General features: G+C 42.4%; 1 protein-coding gene across 1 annotated transcript in view; it reads left to right on the top strand.

Annotated features, from left to right (window-relative positions):
* The first annotated feature begins 5,179 nt into the window (after positions 1–5,179).
* THSD1 (thrombospondin type 1 domain containing 1) overlaps positions 5,180–8,060 on the top strand; it is a 34,791-nt gene continuing 31,910 nt past the window's right edge. Inside the window, exons 1-2 of the mRNA XM_074960080.1 lie at positions 5,180–5,268; positions 7,733–8,039. The gene's annotated coding sequence lies outside the window, so the exon portion shown is untranslated. The remainder of the gene's footprint in view (positions 5,269–7,732; positions 8,040–8,060) is intronic.

The raw sequence follows: 8,060 nt of genomic DNA, 5'->3' as shown, positions 1-8,060 counted from the left end.
TTCCGCAGAGCCCTAAACATTTATTTTTTTAGTCCCTGAGTAGCCACTCTTCCCACCGGTATATAGTTTAGGGTTCAGCACATGGAACCTCGGGTCCGATTTTAGCCCTGATTGTTATTAGAAATCAAGGATTCTTTCTTAAAAAAAAAAAAAAAAAGTGTTTGGAAATATCTCTTGAGTGACAACAGCAGGATACAAATGATCATCTGCAAAGTCTCCAACAGTAAGCTCTTCTAATAGCTAAAGAAACTCTGTCCAACGGCCTGAGTCTGAACAGGTCTGCTGCTTCTGATTGCCTGGGTGGACTTACACCTCAATATTATAAAAGAGCACACATACTCAGTAACATATTCTAGAATTGTGGGTACCAGTACTCTCAGAGCCTAGGGCCAAGACTTCCTAGTTCTTTGATTTATAAATCCAGCTACCCACAGAAAAAGGGACTGACTCCAAGATAGGACTTTAAATTTCTTTTAAAAGATTGCAGGAGGAAACTGTTTCAAGCTGACGTTTTTTTGGTTCTCTTATTTCCATGACCACTCTTGAAGTAAACAGGGACTATATGCAATGAAAAATCAGGGCATAACTAATTGTCACATATATAAGAATATATTTATTTTGGTTTTATATTGTAGGTGTTTAGTGATTACCTTTATGTAGTTCTTTTCAGATGCTTGTTTAAATATGACAACTTTAGATTTTTTTTCTTCCCTCCATGATAAAAGTTTTTTATTAGACCAATTAAGACAACATCAGTTGTGCCAGGTGAGGACTGCAGAATTAGGAATTAGAATCCTGCAAGCCTAAAACAGGCTTGATCCACCACTTGTTGAAGCTTCTGGCAGAAGTCCCATTGACCCCAATGATGCTGGATTAGTCCTATTGTCTAGTATAATTATTAAGCCCCAGTGAGTTAATCACTTAAAAAAGAGGAATATATTGAGTGGTTGTGATACCATAGAAAAAAAGGATTGTTTAAAGGACATGGTGAAATAACAACACAAAATGTTTTGGCCTGTGCAATATAGACAAAGGGTTACTTGAGAGTTAGGGGAAACTGGAGCCAATATGAATAAAAGATGAAATGGTGGGAAGGGATATATAATTATGGTTCTGTAATATTTCCACTTTTCTCTTCACTTTAGCTAGCCTCCCTTCACCTATTATTATCAACCCTGGGCTTTTGTATTTTGAGAGCTTCTTACTATTTACTAGACCGTTCATTATTCCTTCATAAATGTTTAAATTTGGGTATGCTAGAAATTTCATCAACTTGAATCTTGCCACATGTCACCAGAAGTAATGCTTGAACAATTACTATTTTTGATCTTTCAACAGTCCTGGGGGGTTTGGGTTTTTTTTTTTTTTCAGGAATATTTTGGGAAAGCGATTATCTTTCTCTTGGGCTTACTTCCAGCAGGGACTGTAAACTATTTAAGGACAACCAGCTTTAATGATAATGAAGTAGACATTTTGTCTGCTGCTAGCCAGCTGCCTCAAAAATCAGTGCTGGTCAAATAGTTCTATGAAAAAATTGTTCCTGCTGAAATTTAGTGCTTTAACAAAATTGGACTTCAGTTCTTAGCATGACAACATGTTTGTTATGTGCAGACCTAAACAAGGTGCTATGAACGTCATAATAATCTTATCTAGGTTTTCATACTGTGGTCATCACTCTATTATCTGAGTACCTTACATTTTCAACCAAATAATCGCAAAAGGAGAATTTTGTTTCCTTATTACAAACTTTTGGATTATAATGCTTTTGGCAGAGCAGATAAGCAGAGAGATTGGTATGAAGGAAGCATGAGCAAGGGCATGTGGGGGTCTAGAAGAGTTGGGTTTTATTCTTGGTTCTGTCTGTAACTTCAGCTAAATCAGTGAATCAGTTTACCTAGCTATAAAATGGGTATAAAACCTCTGTCACAACGGTGCCTTGAAAATTACTTACTGTTTTTAGAGCATTTTTAGATCACTGAATGAATGGCACTGTAGAAGTGCACAGTATTATGAGTAAAGTATATTGCCAGGTCTTCCAGACCCTTTGAATAACTATGAAAGAACTAGATTGTTTTCTTAGGTACTTGTGACTAAATTAGAAAAAAAGTCTTATCCATAGAGGAAAAACTTGGTGAAACATTCACTGATATAAGGTTTTGCAGATGTTAAATGTAGGCAGCATGAGTGAGGTGTTGATTTGAGTGCTGGGAATTCAACAGAGGCTCCCGTGGAGAAAGACTTTTTTACAACATAATCCCTCTAGTCTCAACTGCTCAGTCATTATCAACATTATTTTACAACTTCTTTACTGAAAGGGAAAAGGGGTAACTGAGTGTGGTTTATCACCCATTTCACACAAAGCACTCTGATATTACGTTACATCTGTTCTGGGCAGCAGAGTACCAGGTATCTTAAGAGACCTATGTGGAATGAGCTGGTGGCCTTAGTCCATTTCCTAGTGCATGTGACCACATCAGTCACCCCCACTGCTGGCATGAACTGGGATTTTAGTTGCCAGAGTGATCAGACAGGCCAAGGACTGAGCTGGCAAGAAAGACTGTTATCCTCTAACCCCTGTAGATTAGGGCTGAGGCATCTCACCTGAGTCTTGTCCCTGAGGAGTGAGAGACAGCTTGCATGGCTGCTGCTTGTGCTTTGCCATTTAGTGGTGTTAGAACTCCGTAATATCAAGTGAAATTTGAGAACTGGACCCCCAAACAAACAAACTTTTACAAGTACTAAAACATGGGTGGTCATCATGGCTGCATAAAGAAACCACATGTCCATCTGTTTCTGTGGGGGAAGAGATGACCAATGTTAGTAGCATATATCTATGCTTGGGTTGTCTAAGTCAGGATGAGGAACATAGGTTTGAAAGGTCTTTATTACTGTAACACTTTACTCTTTGCTTTCCAGAAAATTGTCCAAATTACTATGCAAGTGTTTATCTAGCTTTCTGAATGTTTCTGACAGCACTCCAGATGGCAGTCTGCCTTTGAAGCTTAAAACACCCTGGACCAAGATTAGCATGTGGAAAAGATTTTAACTTACGTTGATCAAAATAGAGAGACTTTCACAATGAGTGAACCTGGGAAAGTGGGGGCGGGGGGGAGACGCTGCAGAGGAATTGCTGGATAGTTAGATGAAAGGTACCAATTGCATGATTTCAATATTTGGGTGAGGCAAGAAATACTCAATGTTTTTGGATGCTTTATCTTCCTAATCATTTGAATGAGATAAGTTAAGTGTAAAAACCCAAAACTTTTTTTGCATATTTTCAGACAAAAATACAAAATAAATTATGTTCATGTTCTTATAACATGTGCATCACCATAGTACCTGAGTGCCTGAAAGCAGAAAGATTCTTTACATATAACAAATATTGATAGATTTAAGCAGATTGAGAGAGAAAGATGTAACCCAAGCAATAAGGACACTAGTTTTAGCAGTGATCTTAAGTACATGGGGTCAGTTCATTGCTCAAAACAGAAGGAAGAATTTGTTTTACTCTACAATGTCTTTCTGCAAGAAGGTAGTTTTTATTAAGTATCCCTTTCTTAAGTGCCCTTCATAATAGTATCTAAGTGCTCTCTATAAATCTTGAGTACGAGGAATAGCCATAAATGCAGTAGCTTCAGCTTCATATCTGTGCTACAAATATTAGGGGCTGCTCCTCTGGCTGAACTGAAGCATTTTAGTGCTATGTCTTCAATTTTATACTTCAGCTGTAAGAAGTTTTTTGAAGATTCCCCTGCTACCTTCCCACTCTTAGACAACAATAAAAACAATATCTGTATTATTCAAGCATGGGGCTTACATTTAGGTAAATAAGTCAATATTTATAAGTGCCTAATAGAAGTGGCCTGATTTTTCAGAGGTGCTGACACTCATGGTTCTCAGTGCTTTTAGTGGGAGCCGTGGTATGGTGCCTCTGAAAATCAGGCTACTGATGTAGGCACTGAAATGTGGTTTTCAGTGCTTAACTTTAGGCAATTGGGTTTGAAAATTTTGGCCATCATGCTTTGAATGGGCAGTTTAAATGGTCAATTGTGTCCTGGTTTTAACATGTGTATCGCATCCGGCTTATTCTTCACACCCACACATCCACCATAAGGCACAAAACCCGGAGGAGTTCAGGAGAAGACAGGGCCAGGCCATTTGGCTGAGTGGCTGGTGGAGTGTGCATGGTATTGGCAGTTGGCATTGAGATCCCAGGCCCCCTGCCAGCCCACCCTTTTCTCTGTGTTTGTTTTTCCACTAGGAGAGGAGCATTTTACTGAAGAATTTACTTTGAAGTAGATGCTGGAGACAGACATTTAGTCCTTAGACCACCTGGATTGTGTCGACTAAAACAGCTCAAACAGTTTCTCTAGGCTGACCTCATTTGGAGTAGGGGTTACTGTTAAGCTGGGAGGCTTGGACTGAGGAAGAATCTGTACTGAGTTTGTACTGAGGAGGTGGTTTGCAAATTTAAATGTCTGAAACGCAGAAAAAGCCTCCATAAGAACGGCCACACTAGGTCAGACCAAAGGTCCCTCTAGCCCAGTATCCTGTCTTCCAACAGTGGCCAATGCCAGGTGCCCCAGAGGGAATGAACAGACCAGGTAATCCTCAAGTGATCCATCATCTGCCATCTTCTGGCAGACAGAGGCTAGGGACACCATCCCAGCTCCTAGTCATTGATGGACCAGTCCTCCATGAATTGATCTAGTTTCCTTTTGAACCCTGTTATAGTCCATAAGGGGTGAGAGAGTTAAACTATTTTACCTCTGCCTGAATTCAGCTTCTGCCCCGAGCCCTGCGGGGCTGACCTATGCTGCAACAGGCCGCGTCGGGCTAATACGCTGCCCGGCCAATTAGGGGCTGGGTGCGGGCTCCAGTTTGTCCTCGGGAGAGGGGTCGGTGCATGGGCCAGCCAACTTTTCGGAGCTCGCTCTGCTAGCCGCGCTCGCGGTTCCTGCCCGCTCTGCGGGGCGGGGCGGGAGTGGGACGCGCTGCAGAGGCCTGAACCTCCCTCCCCCGCCCCGGCAGATCCCGGGCAGGGCTTCCCGTCTCCATCCCGCGCCCCCTGGCGCTTCCAGCTGCTCCGCCCGACCAGGGGAGCGCCGCGCTGCGAGGGCGTTGACAGAGCGGTGCCAGTCAGCCGCGGGGCGGCGCGCCCTTGGCCCGGGCGCGGGACTAGCTTTGCTCGGCCGGGACGCGTCCCACTGGGCGGCGGTAGCTGCTGCGGAGCCGGGCTCGGCGGGAGAGAGGCGTCCTTCCCTTCAGGTAAGGGCTCTCCTCGCCCCGGGGCTTGGGCATTGCTCTTGACACGGGCAGCGGGTGGGCGGGATGCCTCTGCTCCCCTGCGCTTGGGTCCTGCGCGGAGCGCTGGAAACGGTGTCAGCTTGGCAGCAGCGCCGGCAGGATCCTCCGAAAGATCCGCGTCCTGCCGGTCAGCAGCAGCCCCCGACTTGGCGTCGTGTGACAGTGTTGCGGGCTGGCTGGCTCAGTGCTTGCTCCTAACAGGGGCTTGCCGTTACGGCCGCAATTTCCCCAGGCAGAAGGGACCCGGTTCCTGCAAACGCCTACCTAAACGCGGGCTGTTCCTTCTCGGTTCTCTTCCCTGGGGCTCCACGCTGCCTTTTTCAGACAATGGGACAGATCCTGCCTTCAGCGGCGCCGGTGCAACCTCATTCATTTCTATGGGATTGTAGCAGTGTAGCTGTCAAGATAATTGGCAATGATGCACGCTTCTGCAGACCTTTACTTCGTCATAGTAATGAATTTAAATTAATACTTACTTTTCGTCATCTTTAAAAAAAAATTCACATGAAAATATTTCCAATATCTTGATGCAAACAATCATATAAGCTTTTTTTTTTTATTCCCCTTGGCTAATGTTGTTTGTGCTACAGTTAAAAATATAACACACTGCATTTCTCTTAACACCTTTTTTCCAACCTCAGTTAGCCTTTCCACCCTCCCACTACTTTTTTTAAAAAAAAACTAAAACAAAACACTTTTTTCCCCACACATATACAGCTGTGCCCTCAAGTACAGAAGTTCCTTAAAGCAATGGGACCTGCAGAAAAATGTGAGAATGCAGCTATTTGTGGCTAAAATGTTTTCATGTTACAGCATAGAAAAAATAATCTGGAAATTTAGTGTTACTGAGCCAAACTAGTTCTAACTTCTGCTGACCAACCAATCTCTATACATACAATATTTGTACCAGTCTTTATCCTTCATCCTTTTTCCATTGGACCTTCTTTGAAAATGTGTTATGAGAAGTGCTCTGATATGTACCTGTTTAGTCAGTGAGAAGCTTCGATAACCCTGCTAGTTGAAAACTTATAACCAGCCTACATGGAAATGCACCAAAGACAAACTCTCATCTATAGTTGGACTCTTGTTTTTACTGAGCATCGCCTCTCATTTAAACCACTGGATTGAGACTCGGGAGATCTGTTGTCAAGTTCTGTCAGAGGCTTCTTATGAAACCTTGGGCAAATCACTTAGGCCTAGATACTCAAGAAGTACTTAGGCTCCTAACTTCCATTGGAATCAATGGAAATTAGGAGCCTAAACACCCTTGAGGATTTGGTTTGAATCCCTGTACTTTAATTCTCCATCTGTGAAACTGACATACTTCCCAGGGTGCTGTGTAGCTCAGTTGATTTCAGAAAAGCATCATTAATAAGTGGAGTCCAGGAAGAATTAAATAGCACAGAAAATATTTTAAAAGGGAAAGAAAAGAAACCCATAAGGGTAAAAGACTGGATGTTTGAATTCCATCTCTGATGCCACCAAAGGCAATACAGTATATTTAATTCTTGACATTCATTATTTATTCTTCCTTGAAAGTTCTTCCAAATCCTTTGATATATAGTAAACTCATCATTCATTCCTCACAGCAGTCCTTCAAAAGGAAATCTCATCCATATATATGATCTCTAAACTAGTTCTAGACGTCCTGAGGCTGAAGGTTGCTGGCTACTTGCTGTGAGGTGCTGAGCTCCCTAGCCATACTGATGTCAATAAAAGCTCAGCACTTGGTGAGATTAGGCCCCAAATGTTGGTGGAAGCAGACTTTACCATCTTTGTAGTAATATCTTTCTTACACATGGCATTTCTAGTGCCATTAGTGTCTTTCAACTCAAGACAAGACTTCTAATTTGAATAAAACCGCATACAATAACAATGCAAAATTGTCTTGCTCATATGTCCAACACTGATCAGGTTTTGATAAAATATGATGCCACCTAGACTGCTCTGTTGATTATAATGAGTTGGGGGGTTATATTAGAAGATCTGAAATTCCCAGCAGATGTTAACCCTTAAGAAATCAGCTAATCCTAAAGGCAGTTAAAGAACTACTGGTTAAAAATAATTAATCACCTTTCCTGAAGTACAGATAATTAGAAATAAGAGACTTTAAAATAATATTTTCTTTTCACAGTTTATACTGTTTGCATTCTTTTCATGTTGGGCAATATAAAGGAACTTGCCAGCCAGTTTCATACTTGTGCTGATATTGAGTTTCTGGTTGATTTCACACTCAAGTTCTCCAGCACTAGTAAGATGCTTCAATGTTTAGTTTGCAAAGACTGCTGAAGAACGTTTATTAATGAACAAACATTAAGGACACTGTTTTTCACCAGATTTTAAAAAAATCCTGGCAACATTTCTGTTGGTCTTAGATTTTGTAAAATTTTATTTTCCCCGACCATTTTTATTTTTTTCCTGACAGTGTCCCTGGCCAGTTTCCTGATGAGCTGGTAGGGGACACTATAGTGTGGATGAAAGAGCTGCTGTGGAGGAGAGGTTCAATCATGAGTCTTGAGAGGAGCCAGTCCAGACTTGAGACTATTCACTTGCCTGTCTCCGGAACTCCTCTCATCCCCGAAGTCTGCCTGCTCAGTGTGCCACTCCTCCTCCCACTGCTTGGTCCCACCCTGCTCCTGAGTCCAAGAAGTTGCTGAGGACAGGGAGGCATTGGCATGGTGTCGGCATTGTATCTGAGCAGAGAAGCAGGAGGGAAGTGGCTGATAGCTCAGGTGAGATGAATGGATCTCTTT

Source organism: Natator depressus, chromosome 1 (assembly GCF_965152275.1).
Source record: "Natator depressus isolate rNatDep1 chromosome 1, rNatDep2.hap1, whole genome shotgun sequence".
NCBI classification, from domain to species: domain Eukaryota; kingdom Metazoa; phylum Chordata; order Testudines; family Cheloniidae; genus Natator; species Natator depressus.
The sequence above is the reverse complement of the archived record's forward strand: the minus strand, read 5'-3'. Positions and strand labels throughout refer to the sequence as shown.